At 47.2% G+C, this 24,694-nt stretch overlaps 1 protein-coding gene across 9 annotated transcripts in view; it reads left to right on the top strand.

Moving 5' to 3' along the window:
- The window catches only part of FBXO46 (F-box protein 46), a 91,149-nt gene that overhangs the window by 8,802 nt on the left and 57,653 nt on the right, over positions 1-24,694 (top strand). For 4 of the 9 annotated variants that reach the window (XM_069207796.1, XM_069207799.1, XM_069207800.1 and 1 more), the window contains exon 2: positions 8,877-9,008. The exons of 3 other annotated variants lie outside the window; for them this stretch is intronic. The gene's annotated coding sequence lies outside the window, so the exon portion shown is untranslated. Of the gene's footprint in view, positions 1-8,876; positions 9,063-24,694 lie in introns of all 9 variants that reach the window. 2 more of the 9 variants (XM_069207802.1, XM_069207797.1) reach the window with 2 other exon arrangements.

Raw genomic sequence — 24,694 nt, 5'->3', positions numbered from 1 at the left:
ACAATGTGTGCTTTTTGAGACCAGAAAACCTTTTTTTGCTTTTTGCCAATGTTTGTTACAATGGTGAAGCTCCCACAACAATAAAGTGTTACAAACACCATGTCAAAACAAGACATGCAGTGACAAAACCAAAAGACCGACAACCATCAGTTGACTTTGCCAGAGCTTGTTTATTTTCATGTTTCCAATAATCTTGCTGAAATTGATTTTACTGATTTTTCCATTATGAATATTTTTGGAAATAATAAACATTTTACTAAATAATGCTTCAAAGCAATAGTACCTAAAATTTCGCAGTAATTTAGCAAAGCATTATTTTCCTATTTACATTTTTTTTTCTGGACATTTTATTTTGAAAGCAAAGAATCGTCAATCTTGCTTACAAGCTTCTGCAAACATTTGCATCTAATCAGAGAGCATTGTGGGAGGATTATATGCAGCCTCATATTGTTACATTTTTTAAACTAGAACCACTGTCAGTAGTGCAGTGTGACTTTACATAGTTTATTTAGAGTGCCCACCTGAATAATAAAGGCTTTGCATTAATGAACCATACATACAAGTTCAAAAAGTATTAACATAGGACAAAAATATTACCTCAACCGCAGTTTCCTTCCCTGTAAACTGGCAGCCAAAGTGTTTGTGCTGCTTGGGGTTGGGCCTGCTTGTCCCAAGGACAAAATAAACATGAAAACTTGTAGTCCTTGACTCCAAAAAATATGTCCTGGGGGTCAATCTATAGGATTTCGTTTTTGGAGGACGAAAGAGTGTCGCTCAGGGGTAAGGCAGTTAGGCAGGAGGAACTCACAGTGCATCAGGAGCATTATAGCCCTCCGAAAATCTGAAACAGCCGTGGCCAGCACCTGAGAGCGCCAGCAGGAACCGGAAGCAGAAGTGGAGGTCGGTGGTTAGAGGAGCGAAAGAGGGCAAACGAGGCGCATGGTTGGTGTCTGGTGCTGCCGCCTGAGGTTTTCAACTTCTTTTAGCCCCTAATCCCCAGCCACCCCCAGAACCCGGCTGGAGGAGCGGACGAGGTGCAGGGGTCGGCACAGCTGTCCGCTGCGGCAGCCCAAGCTTGAGCTTCTTCAAGCCTTCTTCAAGCCTCATCAGCCGCTAATACCCAGCGCGCCCGGCACCTGGTAGCCGGTGTCCAGCCCCTGTGGAAGGGGGCGCGGCCGCCAGCTCTGCTAGCCCGGACACGCTGAGGCGGGAGAATAGTAGGTGGGGACAGCAACGCTGGCTCCCTGGCTCCCAGCGTAATCTCTGCCTTGACTGCCTGCACAGTTTCTTTGCCTCTGCCCTTCAGCTGGACCCCAACTCCAACCGGACCTCAGTCACAACCTTCGGGCACCCGTCGATTTCCTGGGTTGTCTGCAACCTGTGAGGGTTGTGTAGGAGCTCGGCAGGAGTGGCAACACTGGGCTGTTCTTTGGTCCTTGGTCTGCGGCGATCCTGGAGTGACACAGGCTCAGTGCTCAGTGCAGTGTGTGACAAGGTGCCAGTTCAGTAAACTCCAACAGTGGCAAGCAGTGGAGTGGCACACGAGAGACGTCGCGGCAAGCAGTCAGGACGCTCCCCCTAAGCCTGCGAGGTGGGTTGGTGGTGGTTGCAGTGATCACAGTAAGAGGTGATTGAGAAAGAGAGGAGGCTTTAGTGGAGCCCGGGGAACCAGTGGAATAACAATGCCTAGAGAACTCTGGAAGTGCCATTTAAAAAAAAAAAAAAACTTGACTGTAAGGCTCCCACGAGGCACAAAAAAGGAGCAAAAGGGCATTAAAATGGGACATGAGCAGGTGGTGCAGCAGCGGAACGAAGTGGAGTCGGAGCACAGACGAAACACGGACATAGCACCAAGCCACCAAGGAACAGAAGGTGGCAAGAGGAACGGAGGGGGATCTTATTATTAAAGCTGGGCTATAATAAGGGGTGGCCACGTAGACTTTGCTGACTCTGTTCGAATACCAACACTGGTACCACCATATATTACCACCGGAGGCCAGTGGAGTTGATTGACATCAGACAATTGGCAAGCTTGCTCACCGGTCTCTATACCTGCTTGACCCTCAAATGACATGACACACACAATTCAAGAAGGTTGTGCAACCTAGCAGCTGGAGAGTTCTTTGGGGCAAGTCATCGGTATTAGAATAGACCTAGTGAACACTCCTGCCCGCAGCCTGTCCAAATTGTTGAAGGTCCCCTCGAGTAGACTAATCCACAACACTGTAAACAGACTGACCAATCGGGGAAAAGGGGTAAGAGGTCAGATAAAGCACGAAGCAATGTTACCAACCAACCCACTAATCAAACTAAGAGGAAAAGAAAGAGAACTGGTTTTGGATGAAGCAGTAGTAAAAAGGAGAGCAAGTAGTGATTTACATCACCCTACTCCGTGCAGGAGGCAGACCTTAACCAACTAAACAGGCAGTGGCTCGGTTGAGCGAAAAATCAGCGTAGAAGAAACAAACTGGGGAGAATCTGATTTTTTGAAAATTGGGACCCCTCTGGGGGGGGGTGCAGCCACGTTGCCCCACTCAATCATCGTAACATAACTGACTACTTTACTGTTGCAAGGATCCATGACGATGAAAAAAGGATTGCTTCGCCGGCACCAATCCAACTAAACTCAGGGGGTGTTATACCATCTATCTACGATCTGCAAACCCAAGGAAGACCTGGAAAGAAAGCCAGAGTGAATCTACGCCCCCCCCCCCCATCCCTCTTTTCCTTTTTCTCTAACAGTAGTGATTATGGGAAAGCAGCCTCTGACGGAAGACATACCGATTATAGCCCCAGTAGTCTCAACTCCTACAACAGGAGCTCCTCATATCCCCAGACAAGAAAAAATCATGAGGAACATTTCTTCAGACCCCGCCAAGTATCACCGGACATCCAGTCCAGCTAATCTATCTATTCTGCATTCAGAGATGGTAGCAACCACAGAAACCCTAGAACAAGACTCCCAGAAAGGTGGTTGCCTGTGTCAAAGCCCCAAACTCGACTCCTTTCCGATGTATGAATGTGAGGAGCAGGAGCTCTGGGATACAGAACCGGGTATTCAAAACAGAACATTGAAGGAAGAGAAAGTGAAAACCTCACAGAATAATCTCCATAAAGCAAATAGTAAATACAATCGAAGGAGCTTTAAGTGGGGACCATAAGCCCAACTCACAATCACAACCCCGACGGCAATCAGGGCGGACGAAATGTGGGCCGCAATCCTGAATTCAAAGCAAGCAATGGTTATGGCCCTGCAGTTCCAGTCAAATAAAATTTAAATTCAGGTAGATTTGCTAAATACAATGGCAGTATTTGTTTCTGGAATTGACGACAAGCTGGAAGAATTAAATGCCTTGATAACAAGGGCCCAAGCCAAACTAATGATTTTACCATCTGCTCTTATAAAGAGGTGGTATCTAAATTATCCCAACTGCCGCTAATCTTAGAAGGGATATTTCAAAGAAGTTTGTTCTGCCCGAAATGATGAACGCACACGTTAACCCCCTTCCTACTATGTTAACATCTGCACCGGTTGCGCAGAAACAAGAGGAGATGCTTCACTCTTCTCAAGTGCCCTCATCGCCAACCATAACAGACAAAAGTGATTTGGCAGAAAGTAATACTATAGCAAACCTTAGTATAGAAACCAGGGAGACTCAATTTCCCTCACAAGCTGCCAATAAGCCCTGGAACTCTGAGAACCCCACAAAACGGGCAAGAAAAGGAAGGAAGTCTGTGCGGTCTCACCAACTAACCGCTTGAAAGGCCACCAAAATAACCCCAAATGAACCAATCAAGGAGAGCATGGCATCAAGTGGAAGGTATAATAGGGACATTATTGCCCATGCTAACACAAGTACTGACCTAAATGCAGACGTAAAGAATCCCCTTGATTTAGCAGGTGCCACTCGGTCAGTAAGGTCTCCTTCGGGGCATCGGACCTCCCACAGTAGTTGGCAAACACATGGACAAAAGAACAAGCCCCCCAAGGGGTCAGCAGAGTGTAAAGGCAAACATTATTATGCCTGGACAATTTAGCCAACTATCACGGACCACTTTAAGCAGCAAGAGAAATGAACATGGTACCAGGCAGTGTGAAGCTGGCTACAGGGAACAAAACTGGCATGCGGAGCAAAACCAGTCAACTCAGACCGGTACAAATAATTATGAACTGAATTATCAGCTGCTTTGGATTCCGGAATTCACCTCGAGGTCCCCTACAGATGTTCTCAATCGCTGTACTATCTTAAGACTTATAAAAGCACTTCCAGACCTACAGCATATGTCCATGGACGACATTGCTGCTATAAAATTTATTCAAGCAAGAGGCAACCAGCATATGGACCCAACGCTTACTATCTTTTCAGTGCCGGACCTCTCCAAACAGATTATGGAGAGGAAGGGCCTACTGAAAGACTGGGGGATTGAGGTGGCCATTTATGAAGGCGAGCGATATCCGTCCCCGCTACTAGACTTTCAACACTCGGAAAAGCCTAAGGGCACGTGGTCAGTCTTGCATGGAGCACATGCTGCCATCCATCACAGTCGAGTCACTGAAGAAATTATTAGCAAAAGGAGAGCACCCAAGACTCCCTTTGAGAGTTCAAATATGGAAGGAAGAAGGGAGGAAAAGACTAGTTTTAGGTCCGAAATCTCAGCCCGACTAGAAATGGTCATTGACGGCATCATCCCCAGGAGCGACGGGCAAAAGCTGAATAGCTAAGGAACAATCCCCACAAGGCGTATTAAACATCTGCTCGTGGAACATAGGTGGCCTACTGGCAAAGATGGAGGAGCCAGCAGTAACAACATTTTTTAGTTCATTTGACATTATACTTCTACAGGAATCCTGGGCAAAGGAATCAACACTGTTAATAGGATGTATGGAATATTTCAGTCCAGCCACAAAAACCAATAGGTCTGGCAGGGCAAAAGGAGGCCTAGCAATCTGTTAGCACAAGCATCCTAGCGAAGAGCACAAGAAGGAAGATATACCCTTTCAACTACTCAGACTTGATGGATGGGAAAGAATATACAGGAACCATTGATCTTAATCAATATGTACATTAATCCAAAAGAGAAAACAGTTGAAGCCAACAAGTTACTAAACCAACTGGTAAGGATAAAAAGCACAGTACAATCGGCCTATTGGCTAATTTCGGGTGATTTTAATCTCTATCTATTCCATAATCCTGGTGAAGATCATATTCAAACAGTGGCAATTGTGCCCGGCCAAACTTTCCCAATAAAAAGTAGGAAAGATAAGTTAGGGGAGTGTTTCATACACATCTGTGAATCTGTAGGCCTCTTTGTGCTAAATGGTCGGAAGTCACCCAACATCCCTCCAGCATGGACAAGATCCTCCGGGAAAACGGCTTCTTAACTAGATTATACTCTGTTAACTCCTGCTTTGTACACCTTAGTGAGTGACTTTAGTATTATGGACCGCGTGGAAAGTGATCACAAGCTGCAGATAATTGGGATTCGATCATCACCATATAAGCTAGTGGAAGCGGTAGCCCTGAAAGAGGTGATTGGTACTGAAAACTTAAAGCGACTGAAATGTGATCTAATACTATCGAAAGCCAAGCAGAAGAGGCTCTATTAAGGCTAGAATCAATGGCTATGAGTTTGGCAAATTTGACAGCAGTCTGGGAGACCTTTTGCTAGTGATCTCCTAAACAAAGACTCCTCAGGAAATACAAGAAAGGGAGTACAATTGAATTATCATAAACGCTTATATTTTCCACAGCCAGTTCGTAGAAGGAAAGCAGTTGTAGGTAAACTACTAAGGCAACTGCGTAAATTCCCAGAAAATTTATCACTATGGTCCGCCTTGCGAGAGCAAACAAAACCGCTTAAAAGGGAACTATGGTCCTTTAAAAAACATCAGCAGGAGACGCTTTGGGCCAAACTACACTATGCGTCCAAAACATCTGACGCCAAAAGATTATGGAAACTCATTAATACCATAGATAAGGGTCCAAAGGCAGCTAATAATGCAAACATAACAGAGAAAGCTTGGGTGTGCCACCTAAAGTCTCATCTAAGAGAATTGCCCACTGAAGAAGGACCGCTAACTCAGGGGTTCACAAAAAATTGGGACCCCGATGCTTCGAATAATTTGAAGATCACGGCATCAGAATTAATAAAAATCATCGGGAAGTCGCGAAGTGACTGTGCACCTGGCTCAAACGGTTTACCGCAGGCACTGTTTAAACAAGCAACAGAAAGATGGGCTTATTTCCTGGATGCAATGTTCAATCAGGTGCTTACAACAGGAATTGTCCGGGCAACCTGGAGAGGTTCAATAATCCACCCCATATACAAGGGAGGGAACGCTGCTTCGCCAAGCAATTACAAATGAATCGCCCTCTTAGACGTTGACCTCCAAGTATTTCTCATCTTGCGCGCTAAAACACTTAGAGACATGGATTTCAGATAACAACATACTGCCTTTAAACCAAAGCAGCTTCACCAAGTATCAAGGAACGTTAATGAACCTTATGGCACTGGGACTGATCATCAACAGAGCAAAAGCAAGTGGGACTCCCACCTATCTGTGCTTTGTTGACTTAAAAGCTGCCCTTGTTGGGCCAAACTACAGCTTTGGGGGTTACCAGCTACTATTTTTAAGTGTCATCAAATTGATTTACTCTGATACATGGGTGAAGGTTACATTGGAGGGAGGTTCACACCTATCTAGGGCAGTTAAAACAACAGTCGGTGTTAAACAAGGCTGTGTATTGGTCCCAACACTTTTTAACCATTACATAGCAGATCTCTCTGCTAAGCTAAACGATCAATCAGCCCACTCCCCCTCTCTAGGTGGCCTGTTATTGCTTAGTAACACCAGAATAGGCATGCAAAAACTGCTAAACAATTTAGAAGAGTATGCAAGAACAATTGAATTAGAAATTAACTATAACAAATCTAAAATGATTACTCTCAGTCGCAGACTCACTAGCCAGCGCAAATGGTATCTGAATGGAAAGACCTTAGAGGAAGTATGCTCATACAGATACCTAGGAGTCGTGATGGATGTCAGAGGTAATTATGCGCCACAAAAAGAAGCGATTAAAAAACTAAGGCGCACGCATTTGTTCACGCCTTTTGCAAGCTTGCAAATTCAACCTGTGGCCATGCTCTGAATCCATTGAGAGCAAAATTACTTCTAACCCTCTCCTATGGGGCTGAAATAATGAGGGGGATGGAGGTCCTGGATAAACTTCTGGTAAAGACATATAAGCGTGTCTTTCGGTTACCAGGACATTCCTCCCCAGCCGAGGTCAGACTGGAATTTATATTGGTAAAGCAGTCGCTGGCTCGTCCTGTGGCACTTATCAAATGTTGTTACAAACTGAGCTGCGCCCCAAAAGGGTCACTAGCTAATTTAGTTTGGCAGGAAATTGTTAGTTAGAGGGAATAGCAATTACTAAAGGTATCTAGAAAAGAGTATAATCCTTTGAACTTAGACGATGTATGGGATCAGTCGCTTCCCACTGTGGCTTTCAACAAAGCATTGAATAAATCAAGTAAATTATACAGCTGGCTAGAAGACAGGGAATTTTTGGCTAAAAGGTTGCATTGTTGGTTGATTCTCAATTCATATAAAACTCTCAAACCACCACTTATGGCTTCCCCCTATTCACGGAAGATCAAACAACGCTTTTCTATGGCACAGGCTGGGTGAAGTTCCAACGCTAGACCTCATGCCAAAATGGAAGCAGGGGCTCCTAGCAGGCACCCATGAGTGCCGCCTATGTCATCTGGCGGAAGAAAACTTGGTGCATGTGGTCTGCATTTGCCCAGCTTTGGCTGCTGAAAGAAGGTACTTATTGAAAATAGAACTAAATGTCTTAGGGATCAGATCATGTAGACCAGCTTGAACTGAAGCATTTAATCCACAAAACATCATATTGAAAATTAGGCTGGTTAAATTTTTGGAAATTATTTCCTCCAAAATTGCATGTGCCGAAACAAGATAGTGATAGGGAGGGTGCCAATGGAAACAAGATCCATCTACTATGAATAAATATATTAAAGAGAGGAAGGCTCTTGCGTAACGTAGCTGTGTATCCAGCCAACCCTGTAATTAAGTCATGTACCAGCAACTGGAATTAAGAGGGGGCAAATCTGTAGAATGTATCAAATCATTTTTCTTTCACAATTTTTATCGCAATATAAATGTTTTAGAGTACCAATACTGTTCTGTTAATTTTGTGTTGAAGGAATATTTTTATGGTTTTAATTAACTAATAAAAAAAACATTCATTCAGTCACACCCCTGCTACTACATGCCTGATTTTATATTATTGTGCCAAGCAACTCTTATCTGCATACCGTTCTTATCCTTCTCCAATCCATTCAGTTCAAGGTGAGTTACATGATCTAGATTGTGCATCTCTAGTTCATAAATGGAATTAAGCGCTCTGTATAGCCCTAAGCCTAAGGGAAGATCTTGACTATTATGTACCAGAAATGCAAATGAACAAGTCAGAATGAGAATCCTAGTCAAGGAATGTCAAATGCGCAACCTAAATTAGCCTGTGTTCATCCTGTGGTAACTTGTCACAGAGCAGGCAGGCTTAACTTACAAGGCAATGTGTAAAGTATTTGTGCAGCACTCGTATAGTAATCACAATGAGAACACCACGAAAACACTCCACACAATATTAGGAAGATAGACCATATTTATCTATTAAAACTAAGACCAGAGCAACAAATATCCAATCATGGTATTTCACTTTCCACATTTATCAAAGCAGTGATTTTAGAAAGTTACGTGGTTTAAAATGATGCAGGGAATTCTGTGATGTGAATGTACTCGGGTTAAGTAAATTATAGTAATACTCTGATCACACTCTTTCCCATAGAGTGACTGTGTGTTGTTTTCTTGGTCAAGACACTTCCCAGCACAGTGGAAATAAAAGATGTCAAGGCCGCCGGGGAGCTGTTCGTGGACCATTGGCACCAGGAAAATCCACGCTGCGGCCATGTGTTGAAAAGTAAGGAGATATTGCAGCGGCTGGTGCTGAAGCAGAAGGCAAAAGTGTGAACAGGTGTGCAGCGCATCTCCGTTACCTGGGCAGCCGGGTGGCGACTGTTGCAGCTGAGGTGAAGTTCTTGTACAAACGGTTGATAGGTTGTAGGTAACCCGTGCTGAAGTCCAGATAACATGGGCAGCTGGTTGAGCTAAACCAGCTCTGCGGTCCTTGGCAAAGCGGACGGTCAACTGAGCTGAAGCCGCCCTGCAATCCTTAGCCAAAGCAGGCTGCAGGGTAGCTGCTCTGCGATCCTTGGCAAAAGCGGGTGGCAGGCTGCTGGGAAGCCACTCTTTGATCCTTGGCAAAAGCGGGCTACAGGGAAGTTGCTCGGAGGTCTTTCTTTGATGTCTCAGAAACCCCTAGTAGAACCGGAGGCAAGTCAGCAGTCTCTTGTGGTCCCTCTGGGGGTGGTTGTTGCTCCTTGGTTTGCAAGGGATAGACTAGCAGGGCAGCACAACAAGGCAGAGTAGCAGTTCCTGGGAACAGTTAATCCTGACAGAGGCAATCCTGGGGAGTTTACTTTAGTCCAGAAGTGTACTGGCTTTAGGGGGGCAACAACCCAGTATCTATACCAAAAAGTGCCTTTGAAGTGATGGATGGCTTCATATGTTTTCCCTGTAGTGCGCAAGTTCCCCCTTTCAGCCCAACTCCGGCTCCAGAGTATCAGTTGGTGGTAATCAGTCCCTTTTGCGTAGGTTTAGGCAACTACCCTTTGAAGTGTGTGAGCCCTTCCCAACCTCGTCCCTAGGAAGACCCATCAATATGCAGATGGATGCAATTGAGTATCCTGTGCTGTGGGTGTCTAAAAGGAATATACAACTGTAGCTGCCACCTAGCCTAGGCCAAACGTGTACTGGAGACAGGATGTAGGAACACAGACAGGACAGTTAAGGCAGAAAAATGCCCACTTTCTGAAAGTGTTTTTGTAAAATAGTAATAATAAATCCGGCTTTACCCATAAAGAGGATTTATCATCACCATTCCAATGATAATAAACATGATGCAGCTACTCCTCTCTGTAGGAAGCTGGTTCTGTATATACTATCTCAAAATGAGAGAAAGTGTGCACAGAGTCCAGGGGCTCCCCAAGAGGCTTGACAGAGGCAATAATAGATACTACTAATGCTGTATTTATGATAGTGTGGTCCAGCAGTTAGGCTTATCGGAGGGTAGTGTTAAGCATTTGTTATACACACACAGGCAATAAATTAGAACACACACTCAATTACTTAACTCCAGGCCAATAGGTTTTTATATAGAAAAATATGATTTTCTTAATCTATTTTAGAACCACAAGATTAAAATTGCAGGTAAGTACATTAAATGTAAGGCACTCTGCATAGGTAGAGAGGCAAGGCGTTAAATAAAAACAGTAATGTACACAGTTTGGCATAAAATGGCAATAAGCTATTCTAACGCCTCCCATGCCCGGGACGAGCTGGTCTCGGACAGGCACACGGTTGCTGCATGCCTGGGACAAGACCAGTTTGTCCTGCTTATGGCCCATACCCCCCAGTCGGGGATGGAAGGGGAATCGCTTCACCTTCCACCCCTGACCTCGGACACCCACGCGCCACCCCCCACCCAGCCCTCCCAACCCCCCAGTGACGTCTCATGACGTCAGCGCACAAATCGCACGCTGACCTCTGATCGCGCTGGATCACAGAAGAGAAATGCTTTTGCATTTCTCTTCGGACCGGGAGGTGGGGCAGAAGAGACACGAAAGGAAAGATCCTCCCCACCCTTAGAGACTAAAGTAGCTTCAGTGTGAACCCTTATTTGCTCTGGGCACACTGTTGATCCCACCTGGAGATTGGCTATTCCAGTGCTAACTGGAGTAGTAGTTGTGGGAATTTTCTTGTGACAGGCCTTGTCTCCAGTTTGGTGTCCATGCTGTCTACAGTTGGGACTCCAGGCTTTCTTAGGATCAATGTTTTTACCCTTGTACCCATTTGTGGACTGTGAAGAGGCTCAGGCCCACCCTCCTGAGCAGGTTTTTGGGGCCCTTGAGAAGACCCTTTTTTTTTTTTTTTGTCCTTGGATGTCTTACCACCCTTCTCCTGGGGAGGCTTTGTGACCCCTTTTTTTTGGTCACCCCATGTGGAAGTCTTCGTTACCCTTGTCTTGACCCAGCGGTCTGCCTTCTTTCCTAGTTCTTGTGGAGAAATTGGACCTAAGTCTACCAGATGTTGATGCAACTTATCATTGAAGCAATTACTTAACAGATGTTCTTTCATAAATAATACAGCCTATCATAGTCATTCACTCCACTACCAGTTATCCAACCATCTAGTGATTTGACTGAGAACTGGCTTGAGGTTTTGTGAGCCCCTCTGAGCCTAATTCTATACTCCTCAGTTGAGAATCCAAAGCCCTCAATCAGGGTAGACTTCATAAGGTCATAGGATTCTGCATCCTTACTAGAGAGTGTGAGGAGTTTACCCCTACACTTACCAGTGAACATTTCCCAAAGGAGAGCTCCCCAGTGAGATATGCTTACTTTTCTGGTTGTACAAGCTCTCTCAAACGCTGTGAACCATTTGGTGATATCATCACCTTCACATTTAGTAACAATCCCTTTGGGTTCTTTAGGATGTCAGTATTCTCTCTGACCCTATTTAAATTGCTGTCACCATTTATGGGTGTTAAACACATTTCTTTTCTCTCCCTTTCTATAGCTAGGAGCTGTTTCTCTAAAGCTAATCTTTTGACCATCTTTGCTAAAAGGATGTCCTCTTCATTGAGGCTGTCCTCAATGTTAACGGAGGGACTGGGCTCCCCTGTGGAAGAACCAGACTCTCTGACTCTGATTTGTTGAGACAGGGTCTTGGAGCCCTGGTCTCCCTAGTTAGGGTAGGAGGGGGGGGTTCTACCTCCAGACCCCCAACTTCTTCTTCCCCATCTGAGGGGAGTTCTTCCCCTTCAGTAGGGTGGTCCCTGGTGTATTCTGCCAAGAGCTCCTGGAGCTGGACCTTGGTAGTATTGGAACCAGTTCTAATTTGTCTTAGCTTACAGAAAGTCCTCAGCTCTGCCATCTCTAGATGGATGTAAGGGGTGAGGTTAAGTTCCATCACCATCTCATCTGTGCTAGTCATTATGTCTCTAAAAGTTGGGATTACTTTTTAAGAAACTAAAAACTGATTCTAGTACTTAAATCCTAACTTTTACAAAACTTTTAAACCTCAAAATAAATGCTAACAGGAACTTAAAAAAGGCCCTATCAGGACTTTGAAAATTTTTGAAAAATAGTCAAAATTCAAAAATCATTTTCTAATGACAATTTTGAAATTTTAGTCGTGTGATCAGGTATTTATTGGCTGAGTAGTCCAGCAAATGCAAAGCCTTAGACCCCACCGCTGATCCACCAATATAGGAAGCTGGCTCTATATACACTATCTCAAAATGAGATAGTGTACACAGATTCCAGGGGTTCCCCAAGAGGCTTGACGGAGGCAATAATAGATAATACTAATGCTGTATTTGTGGTAGTGTGGTTGAGCAGTTAGGCTTATCAGAAGGTAGTGTTAAGCATTTGTTGTACACACACAGGCAATAAATGAGAACACACACTCAATGACTTAAGTCCAGGCCAATAGGTTTTTATATAGAAAAATATTCTTTTCTTAATTTATTTTAGAACCACAAGATTCAAATTGCAGGTAAGTACATTAAGGGGCTCATTATGAACACGGCGGGAAACCAGCAGAATGCAGGGCCGGGACATTGCAGTACCCGTCGCGCAGATCACTGCCCGTAAATCGGGCAGTGACCTGCGCGAAGGGGCACTGCACTGGGGCCCCTGCACTGGCCATGGCAAGTGCATGGTCAGTGCAGGGGCCCCCAGAGGGGCCCTGGAGCACCCCTTCTGCCAGCCATTCCCTGGCTGGAAAGACTGCGGCAAACCGGGTTCATTATCCGGAGGGCAGCGCTGCCGTGTCAGATATTGTAATCTGCCATCGTCAGGCTGCCTGTCGGCGGTAGCCTGGCAGAAGGCCGCCACAGGCAGCCCTCCCTGTGTTTATTATATGGCGGTTTAGACCGCCATGCCGGTGGTGGTCTTTTCCGCCGCTGCCAGCATGGCGGTCTGAACCGCCGGGTTCATAATGAGCCCCTAAATGTAAGGTACTTTGCATACGTAGAGACAGGACTTTGTATCAAAACAGTAATGTACACAGTTTGGCATAAAATGGCAATAAGCTATTTTAAAAGTGGACACTGCAAAATTCAACAGTTCCTGGGGGAGGTAAGTACAAGTTGGTTAATACAGTAAGTAAAGCACTTACAAGTTCAGTCTCCAGGGCATAGGCAGCCCACCGCTGGGGGTTCAAGTCAACACAGGGCCGGTCAGGTGCAGAGGTCAAAGAGGGGCAAAATAACATAGGCTCCTATGGAAGCAGTGGGTGCTTCGGTTCTAGTCTGCTGGCAGGTAAGTACCTGCGTCCTCGGGGAGCAGACCAGGGGGGGTTTGTAGAGCACTGGGTGGGTGCCAAGTAGGCACACAAAGCACACTCAGCGGCACAGTGGCGGCCGAGTGAAGTGGGCAAACAAGGCGTCGGGTTTGTAATGGAAATCAATGGAGGGACCTGGGGGGTCACTCAGACGTTGCAGGCAGGGCACAGGGGGGCTTCTCGGGCCAGCCACTGACTGGGCAAGGGTGAGGGCCACCTGCTGGTCACTGCTGCACTGGTGGTTGGTTCTTCACGAGCTTGGGAGCTGCAGGTGCAGAGCTTCTTCCAGGTGTCGGGTTACTTCTTACCGGGCAGTCACGGTCAGGAGGTTCCTCTGGATTCCCTCTGCAGGCGTCGTCCTGGGGGTGCAGAGAGGTTAACACAGGGTGGACACCTCGGAGTCGCGTGGGGATCCTCTCTGGGTCATTGGTTTCTCTAGACATGGGCCAGGGGCGTTGGGTGCAGAGTGGTGGGAACTCGCGCTTCTGGAGTGAGGTCAGTCCCTTTAAAGATGGTTTCTTCTTGTTGGAGGTTGACAGTTCCCCTGTCCTTGGGAGTTCTTGGTCCTTTGTAATTGCAGGCCAATCCTCTGAGTCAGCAGAGGTCGCTGGGCCCGCAGGATGCGTCGCTGGTGCAGGTTCTTTGAATCAGGAGACAGGCCGGTAGGGCTGGGGCCAAAGCAGTTGTTGTCTTCCTTCTTCTCTGTGGGGTTTTCAGGTCAGCAGTCCTTCTTCGTTGTAGGTCGTCAGTAATCTGATTTCCTGGGTTCAGGGTTCCCCTAAATACTCAATTTAGGGGTGTGTTAGGGCCGGAGGGCAGTAGCCAATGGCTACTGTTCCTGAGGGTGGCTACACCCTCCTTTTGGTTCCTCCCTTTGGGCAGGAGGACGTATCCCTATTCCTATTGGGCTAAATCCTCCAAAACAAGATGGTTGATTTTCTAAGGAGGGGGGAGTCACATCAGCTCTGGTCACCTTAGGGGTGGACCTGGCTGAGGGTGTGGTGACTCCTTGTTTTTCTCATTATCTCTCCAGACTTGCTGCCAAAAGTGGGGGCTGTGTCCAGAGGGTGGGCATCTCCACTAGCTGGAGTGCCCTGGGGCATTGTAACACCAGGCTTGAGCCTTTGAGGCTCACAGCCAGGTGTTTCAGTTCCTGCAGGGGGAGGTGTGAAGCTCCTCCACCCAGGACAGGCTTTGTTCCTGCTCACAGAGTGCACAAAGGCACTCACCCCATGTGGCCAGAAACTTGGCTTTAAGTGGCAGGCTGGCAGAGACCGGTCAGCCTAGCACTAGCAGTTGGGCTACAAGGCAGGGGGCATCTCTAAGATGCCATCCTTGTGCATTTCTCTAGCATCAGTGTGGATTTATTGTGCTGAGAAGTTTGGTACAAAACTTTTTTGGAAAAAATTCAGTGTAGCCATTATGGAACTGTGGAGTTTGTGTTTGACAGACTCCCAGACCATATACTCTGTATGGCTACCCTGCACTTACAATGTCTAAGAATTGACTTAGACACTGTAGGGGCATAGTGCTCATGCAGCTATGCCCTCCCCTGTGGTATAGTGCACCCTGCCTTAGGGCTGTAAGGCCTGCTAGAGGGGTGACTTACCTATGCCACAGGCAGTGGGTTGTGGGCATGGCAGTCTGAGGGGAGTGCCATGTCGACTTAGTCATTTTCTCCCCACCAGCACACAAGCTGTGAGGCAGTGTGCATGTGCTGAGTGAGGGGTCCCCAGGGTGGCATAAGGCATGCTGTAGCCCTTAGAGACCTTCCCTGGCACAAGGGCCCTTGGTACCAGGGGTACCATTTACAAGGGACTTATCTGTGTGCCATGGCTGTACCAATTGGGGGAACAAAGGTACAGTTTAGGGAATGAACACTGGTGCTGGGGCCTGGTTAGCAGGGTCCCAGCACACTTTCAATCATAGCTGCCATCAACAAAAGGCAAAAAGTCAGGGGGTAACCATGCCAAGGAGGCATTTCCTTACACAACCCCTCTCCCCCCCCCCCCCCCCACCCCCCCCAAGCGAAAGAGGATGAGACTTACCTTTCCCAAGAGAGTCTTCATTTTCTAAGTGGAAGAACCTGGAAAGACCATCAGCATTGGCATGGGCAGTCCCAAGTCTGTGTTCCCCTACAAAGTCCATTCCCTGTAGGGATATGGACCACCTCAACAGTTTAGGGTTTTCTCCTTTCATTTGCATCAGCCATCTGAGAGGTCTGTGGTCCGTTTGAACTATGAAGTGAATACCAAAAAGGTATGATCTCAACTTCTTCAGGGACCAAGCCACAGCAAAGGTCTCCTTCTCAATGGCACTCCAACGCTGCTCCCTGGGGAGTAGCCTCCTGTTCATAAAAGCAACAGGCTGGTCAAGGCCATCATCATTTCTTTGGGGCAGGACTGCTACTATCCCATGCTCAGAGGCATCTGTCTGCACAATGAACTGCTTAGAATAATCTGGAGCTTTCAAAACTGGTGCTGTACACATAGCTTGCTTCAGGGTGTCAAAGGCCTTTTGACAGTTCACAGTTCTGTTCCCTTTTTGGGCATTTTCTTGGAGGTCCGTTCTGTGAGGGGTGTCACTATTGATCCATATCCCTTCACAAACCTCCTATAGTACCCAGTCAAGCCAAGGAATGCCCTGACTTGAGTCTGGGGTTTTGGAGCTACCCAGTCCAGAATAGTCTGGATCTTGGGTTGGAGTGGCTGAACTTGGCCTCCACTTACAAGTTGACCCAAGTAAACCACAGTACCCTGCCCTATTTGACATTTAGTTGCCTTGATAGAGAGGCCTGCTGCTTGCAGGGCCTGCAAAACCTTCTTCAGGTGGACCAGGTGATCCTGCCAGCTGGAGCTAAAGACCACAATATCATCAAATAAGCTGCACTAAAGCACTCCAGGACTTGATTCACCAGCCTTTGGAAGGTGGCAGGGGCATTCTTTAAGCCGAAGTGCATCACAGTAAACTGGTACTGCCCATCAGGTGTAGAGAATGCTGTTTTCTCTTTTGCTCCAGGTGCCATTTTTATTTGCCAGTACCCTGCTGTGAAGTCAAAGGTACTTAAGTATTTGGCAGCACCTAATTTATCTATGAGCTCATCTGCCCTCGATGGGGTGAGCATCTGTCTTGGTGACAGAGTTGAGCCCTCTGTAGTCCACACACAACCTCATCTCTCTCTTGCCATCTTTTGTGTGAGGTTTGGGGACCAATACCACTGGGCTAGCCCAGGGACTGTCAGAGTGCTCAGTCATTCCCAACTCCAGCATCTTGTGGACTTCCACTTTGATGCTTTCCTTAACTTGGTCAGACTGTTTGAATATTTTATTCTTGACAGGCATACTGTTTCCTGTGTCCACATCATGGGTACACAGGTGTGTCTGACCAGGGGTCAAAGAAGAGAGCTCAGCAAACTGCTGGAGGACTTGCCTGCAGTCAGCCTGCTGTTGGCCAGAGAGGGTGTCCGAATAGATCACTCCATCTACTGAGCCATCCTTAGGGTCAGTGGAGAGGAGATCAGAGAGAGGTTCACTCTCAGCTTCCTGGTCCTCATTTGCAACCATTACCATGTTTACATCTGCCCTATCATGACAGAGTTTGAGGCGGTTCATATGGATCACCCTCTTGTGGGTACTGCTAGAGCCTAGGTCCTCAAGGTAGGTGACCTGACTCTTTTTTTCTCAAGTACTAGGTAAGGGCCACTCCATCTGTCCTGAAGTGCCCTGGGAGCCACAGGCTCAATAACCCAGACTTTCTACCCTGGCTGAAACTCAACCGTAGCAGCCTTTTGGTCATACCACGTCTTCTGGAGTTGTTGGCTAGCCTCAAGGTTTTCGCTTGCCTTTTCCATGTACTATGCCATCCTTGAACGTAGGCCTAGTACATAGTCCACCACATCTTGTTTAGTTAGGTTAATGGAGAGTTCTCTCCCAGCCTTCTTTTACTAATGCCAGTGGTCCCTTATCAGGATGGCCAAACAGAAGTTCAAAGGGGGAAAACCCTACTCCTTTCTGCGGCACCTCTCTGTAGGCGAAAAGCAGGCATGGCAAGAGGACATCCCATTTCCTTTTGAGTTTTTCAGGGAGCCCCATGATCATGCCCTTTAATGTCTTGTTAAATCTCTCAACAAGACCATTGGTTAGTGGATGGTATGGTGTGGTGAATTTTTAAGTCACCCCACACTCATTCCACATGTGCTTTAGGTAAGCTGACATGAAGTTGGTACGTCTGTCAGAAACCACCTTCTTTTACCACTCTGGTAAAAATACCAATGAGTGCTTTGGCTACTGCAGGGGCGGTAGTGGACCTAAGAGGAATTGCTTCAGGGTATCTAGTAGCATGATCCACTACCACTAGGATATACTGGTTCCCTGATGCTGTGGGAGGTTCCAGTGGACCCACTATGTCCACTCCCACTCTTTCAAAGGCCCCCGCCCACCACTGGAAGTGGAATGAGGGGGGCCTTTGGATGGCCACCTGTCTTACAACTGGCTTGACAGGTGGCACAGGAGGTGCACAACTCCTTTACCTTCTAGGACATATTGGGCCAGTAGAAATGGCTGACTAATCTCTCCCATGTCTTGGTTTGTCTGAAATGCCCAGCAAGGGGAATGTCATGGGCTAAGGTCAGAATGAACTCCCTAAACTCCTGACACACTACCACTCTCCTAGTGGCATCAGGTTTGGGATCTCTTGCCTCAGTGTAAAGGAGCCTATCTTCCCAATAGACCCTGTGGGTTCCACTGACATTTCCTTTTTCTTGCTCAGATGCTTGCTGTCTTAGGCCTTCAAGAGAAGGACAGGTTTCTTGCCCCTTACACAGCTGTTCCCTTGAGGGTCCCCCTGGGCCCAAGACCTCAACCTGGTGAGGATCCAGCTCCATGAACTAAGTTCCCTCAGGGGATAAAACATCTTCCTGGCAAGAGAGGTTCTGTTTCTCTTGCTGTGTTGAAGCTGGTTCCCCAGTCATGTTTCCTTTTCTCTCAGAAGGTTGGGCCATTATTCCAGACTCCAACAGTTCTTTTTCACCCTGAGCCCTGCTCTGTGCCTAGTCTTGACACACACCAGTTCAGGGATACGCAGCATGGCTGTGTGGGTCTTGAGCTCTACCTCGGCCCATGCTGAGGACTTCAGATCATTTCCAAGCAGACATTCTACTGGGATTGCAGAGGAGACTACAACCTGTTTCAGGCCAGTGACCCCTCCCCATTCTAAAGTGACCATTGCCAAGGATGGACTTTAGTTTGATTGTCGGCATTTGTGACTGGATATGTCTGTCCACCCAGGTACTGTCCTGGGGAAACCAGTTTTCCTGTCACCACTGTGACTCTGGCACCTGTATCCCTCAGGGCTTCTACTCTAGTCCCACTAATTAAGAGCTGCTGCCTGTATTTTTGCCTGTTAGGTGGCCAGGCAGCAAGTGTGGCTAGGTCCACCCCACCGTCAGAGACTAATGTAGCTTCAGTGTGAACCCTGATTTCCTCTGGGCACACTGTTGATCCCACCTGGAGACTGGCTATTCCAGTTCTAACTGGAGTAGTACTTGTTATAGGACTTTTCTTGGGACAGGCCTTGTCTCCAGTTTGGTGTCCTTGCTGAGTACAGATGCGACACCAGACCTTCTTGGGATCAAAGTTTTTACCCTTACACCCATTTGAGGACTGTGAAGAGGCTCAGGCCCACCATCCTGAGCAGGTTTTTGGGGCCCTGAAGAAGACTCTTTACTTTTTCCCTTGGATGTCTCAGCACTCTTCCCCTGGGAGGCTTTGTGACACCTTTCTTTTGGTCACCCCCTGTGGACGTCTTGGTCACCCTAGTCTTGACCCAATGGTCGGCATTCTTTCCCATTTCTTGGGAAGAAATTGGACCTAGGTCTACCAGATGTTGATGTTGTTTGTCATTGAAACAATTACTTAACAGATTTTCTTTCATAAACAAGTTATACAGCCCATCATAATCCTTTTCACCACTGCCAGTTATCCAACCATCTAGTGTTTCGACTGAGTAGTCAACAAAATCAACCCAGGTCTGGCTAGAGGATTTTTGAGCCCCCTTGAACATAATCCTGTACTCCTCAGCTGAGAATCCAAAGCCCTCAATCAGGGTAGCCTTCATGAGGTCATAGGATTCTGCATCTTTTCCAGAGAGTGTGAGGTGTCTATCCCTACACCTTCCAGTGAACATTTCCCAAAGGAGAGCACCCCAGTGAGATTTGTTTACTTTTCTGGTTACACAAGTCCTCTCAAAAGCTGTGAACCATTTGGTGAAATCACCATCTTCATACTTTGTTAAAATCCCTTTGGGGATTTTTAGGATGTCAATATTCTCTCTGACCCTATTTAAGTTGCTGCCATCATTGATGGGAGCTAAACCCATCTCATGTCTTTCCCTTTCTATGACTAGGAGCTGTCTCTCCAAAGCCAACCTTTTGGGCATCCTGGCTAACAGGAGTTCATCTTCATTGAGGCTGCCCTAAATGCTTCCAGAGTTACTGGTCTCCCCTGTGGAAGAACCTGTTTCTCTCACTATGATTTGTGGAGTCAGGGTTTGAGAAACCCTGTTCTCCCTGGTTAGGACAGGAGGGGGGAAATCATTGTCCTGTTCACTAACTTCCCCCATCTGTAGGATTATCCTCAGAGGGGCGGTCCCTTGCAAACTCTGCCAAAAGCTCCTGGAGCTTTACTTTGGTAGGGTTGGACCCAGTCTTTATATTTTTAGCTTGCAGAGAGTCCTTAACTCTGACATCCCTAGATGCAGGTAAGGGGTGATGTTGAGTTCCACCACCACCTCATCTGTGCTAGACATTATCACTCTAAAAGTTGGGATAGCTTTTTAACAATCTGAAAACTACTTCTAGAACTTAAATCCAAACTTTTAAACTCTATAAGGAAATGCCACTAGGGACTTACACAAGGCCCTTGCAGGTCTTTAAAAAAATTAGAAAAATAGTTAAAATTGCAGAAATCAGTTTATAATGACATTTTTGGGAATTTAGTCGTGTGATCAGGTATTGGCTGAGTAGTCCAGCAAATGCAAAGTCTTAGACCCCACCGCTGATCGATCAATGTAGGAAGTTGGCTCTGTATATACTATCTCAAAGTGAGAGATAGTGTGCACAGAGTCCAAGGGTTCCCCTTTGAGGTTGATAGTGGCAAAATTAGATAATTCTAATGCTCTATTTTGTGGTAGTATGGTCGAGCAGTAGGCTTATCAGAGGGTAGTGTTAAGCATTTGTTGTACACACACAGTCAATGAATGAGGAACACACACTCAAAGACTTAACTCCAGGCCAATAGTTTTTATATTGAAAAATATATTTTCTTAATTTATTTTAGAACCACAAGATTCAAGATTTGAAGTACAAACATAAAATGCAAGGTACTCCACACAGGTAAGTAAGGAACTTTGATTTAAAGCAGTAGTACACGCAGTATAGGTTAAAATAGCATTAGGCTGTTTTAAAAGTGGACAGAGTGTAAAAATCAACAGTTCCTGGGGAGGTAAGTAAGGTTAAGTTTCTGAGGTAAGTAAAGCACTTAGAAGTTCAGTTTCCTGGGCATAGGCAGCCCACTGTTGGGGGTTCAAGGCAATCCCAAAGTCACCGCACCAGCGACACAGGGCCGGTCAGGTGCAGAGGTCAAAGGAGGTCCCAAAACACATAGTCGCCTATGGAGAACAGGGGTGCTCCGGTTCCAGTCTGCCAACAGGTAAGTACCTGCGTCTTCGAAGGGCAGACTAGGGGGGTTTTGAGGAGCACTTGGAGGGGGGGGGGGGCAGAAACAGGCACACAAAACACACTGTCAGTGGCACAGGGGCGGCCGGGTCCAATGTGCTTAGTAGGCGTCGAGTTTTCTGTAGAAATCAATGGAGGGACCCGGGGGTCACTTTAGCTATGCAGGCAGGGAACAGGGGAGCTTCTCGGGCCAGCCACAGACTGGGCTAGGCAGAGGGTTGCCTGATGGTCACTCTTGGACTGGAGTTCGGTTCCTTTTGGTCCTGGGGGCTGCGGATGCAGTGCTTGGTCCAGGCGTCTGGTTCTTTGTTCCAGGCAGTCGCGGTCAGGGGGAGCCTCTGGATCCTCTGCAGGCGTCGCTGTGGGGGTGCAGATGGGTCGTCTCAGGTTACTCACGAGGTCGCAGTCGCCTGGGAGTCCTCTTTGCAGTGTTTGTTCTCTGGAGCTCGAGCCAGGGGCATCGGGTGCAGAGGGTGAAGTCTCACGCTTCCGGCGGGAAGAGTGAGTTCTTTAAAAGTTGCTTCAAAGTTGCAAAAATTTTGCTGTTGGTGAACAGTGCTTCTGTTCTCAGGAGTTTCTTGGTCCTTTGGTTCAGGGCAGTCCTCTGAGGCTTCAGAGGTCGCTGGTCCCTGTCGGATGCGTCACTGTGCAGGTTCTTTGAGTCTGGAGACAGGCCAGTAGGGCTGGGGCCAAGTCAGTTGTTGTCTCTGCCGGGCTATCAGGTCAGCAGTCCTTCTTCTTTTTGTAGGTTGCAGGAATCTGATTTCCTGGGTTCTGGGTCGCCCCTAAATACTAGATTTAGGGGTGTGTTTAGGTCAGGTTGGCAGTAACAAATGGCTACTTCTCCTTTAGGGTGGCTACACCCTCTTTGTGCCTCCTCCCTGAGGGGAGGGGGGCACATCCCTAATCCTATTGGGCGAATCCTCCAATCTCAAGATGGAGGATTTCTAAAGGCAGGGGTCACATCAGCTCAGGGAACTTTAGGGGCTGTCCTGACTGGTGTGTGGTGGTGACTTTTTTTTTTTTTCTTTTTTTTTTCTCATCTCCTCCAGCCTTGCCGCCAAAAGTGGGGACAGTGGCCGGAGGGGTGGGCATCTCCACTAGCTGGGATACCCTGGGGTGCTGTAACAAAAGGCATGAGCCTTAAAGGCTCACCGCCAGATGTTACAGTTCCTGCAGGGGGAGGTGAGAAACACCTCCTTCCAGTACAGGCTTTGTTCTGGCCGCAGACTGACAAAGGCACTCGCCCCATCTGGCCAGAAACTTGTCTGGTTGTGGCAGGCTGGCAGAAACTGGTCAGCCTAGCACTAGGACTCGGACGGGTACTAAGATGCCCTCTGGGTGCATTTTACAATAAATTCCACACTGGCATCAGTGTGCATTTATTGTGCTGAGAAGTTTGATACCAAACTTCCCAGATTTCAGTGTAGCCATTATGGAACTGTGGAGTTTGTGTTTGACAAACTCCCAGACCATATACTCTTTATGGCTACCTTGCACTTACAATGTGTAAGGTTTTGCTTAGACACTGTAGGGGCATAGTGCTCATGTGCATATGCCCTCACCTGTGGTAAAGTGCACCCTGCCTTTGGGCTGTAAGGCCTGCTAGAGGGGTGACTTACCTATGTCACAGGCAGTGTGAGGTGGCCATGCTATCCCTGAGGGGAGTGCCATGTCGACTTAGTCTTTTTCCTCCCCACCAGCACACACAAGCTGTGAGGCCACCCCCATCCCTCCCACGCTTCATTGTGAAGGGGGGGGGGGCGTTTGGGGCAGAAAGCCCACTGCATGGCAGCAATATACATTTTGTAATAGAATAATGGGATAGTCTTTTTCCAACCTACCATCAGACCTAACCCTCACTCCTAAAGCCTCAACAGTCTTTCTGCTCCCCTGCAGACTAAATCACCCCAGCCCAATGTCAAGGAAGAGGAAGTTTGATTCTTTGGGGTGTTGTTTTGACAAATGGATTACAAAAGGATGATGGACGGAATGCTGCAAATTATCAAACACTCACCCCCAGTCACAGATATAGGGTGGGTGTTTGAAAGGTTTCAGCAGTCCGTCCATCATCCTTTTGTGGTGCCAAAGTTGCCCTAAGTGACAAGGATATGCGCAGATGTGGGTCTTGTGCTCACTGTCCTACTGGATTCAAGTAAGCCAGGCTGATAAAGGGTGATATCCTAAAAACCGGTCCCAGGATGCATGTTTCCGGTCCTGGGAGAACCTGGCTGTTTGGGCTGGACTGTTCCCATGGGGAAAGGGTTAAGACTGGTTTGCATATGGCTGGGTCCTACCTGGGGTTTCATGGTGAGCAAAAGAATGATGGATTGAACCCAGAGCTGTGACTGGGGGTGGGTGTTTAAAATGTTTCGGCACTCCCATCTATGATCCATTTGTGTTGCTAAAGTTTCGACAAAAGAGCCAGGAGAGTTTGGCTAACTCTCAGTATCAACCCACTTGCAATGGTGAACAACTGTAATTTTTGTGCTATATGAACGGACCCAACCAAGGTCAATTGGAGTCCTCATGGAACGGTTCCCATTGTCCTTGCTGTGATCCGTTCCTGTCGCGGGCACTAGGCTCAGCCACCGAAATGGGGCAGCATTTTTATTGGCACAGGTGGGTCAGTGCTGGGCAGTAGGAATTATGCAGATTCCTGTGGATTCCAGAAGTTTCTGTCAGAGAAATGTAAGGCAAGAAGCAATCCGGCTGTCAAAACGCCCACTAGACACCAGGGATGTCTTTTTTGATGTATGTAACTGACAAAAGGGAGCGACCCCTTGGGCAAGGGTCGCTCCCGGGGGGGTGGGGGGGGGGGGGCATTTTTTTTAAATATATATATATATATATATATTTTTTTTTTTTGTTTAGGTTTTGTTTTTTGAGGTGGGGAGCGACCCCTTAGGCAAGGGTCTCTCCCCTAAGGGGCAAATTATATTTAGGCCATTTCTGCCCCCCTTGGGGGCGGATTGGCCTATTTTTATGAGGCCAATCTGCCCCCAAGGGGGGCAGAAACCACTAGACACCAGTGAGTTTTTTTTTGTTTTGTTTGTTTTTCACGTAAGGGGAGCGACCCCTTAGGCAAGGGTCGTTCCCCTGGGGGTGCAAATTTATTATAGACCATTTCTGCCCCCCAGGGGGGCAGATCAGCCTATTTTTTTAGGCTGATCTGCCCCCACGGGGGCAGAAACCACTAGGCACCAGGTATTTTGTGTTGTTGTTGTGTTTTAGAGATTGGGAGCGACCCATTAGGCAAGGGTTGCTCCCCTGGGGGGCAAATTGTATTTAGACCATTTCTGCCCCCCTTAGGGGCAGATTGGCCAATTGTAGGTCAATCTCCCCCAAGGGGGGCAGAAACCACTAGGCACCAGGGATCTTTTTTTTTTTTTTTTGCACCGTCATGCAAGAGGGGCGACCTTGTAGGCAAGGGTCGCTCCCCTGGGGGGCAAATTGTATTTAGACCA

The sequence above is a fragment of the Pleurodeles waltl genome, chromosome 9, assembly GCF_031143425.1.
Source record: "Pleurodeles waltl isolate 20211129_DDA chromosome 9, aPleWal1.hap1.20221129, whole genome shotgun sequence".
In the NCBI taxonomy this organism is placed as follows: Eukaryota; Metazoa; Chordata; class Amphibia; order Caudata; family Salamandridae; genus Pleurodeles; species Pleurodeles waltl.
The sequence above is the reverse complement of the archived record's forward strand: the minus strand, read 5'-3'. Positions and strand labels throughout refer to the sequence as shown.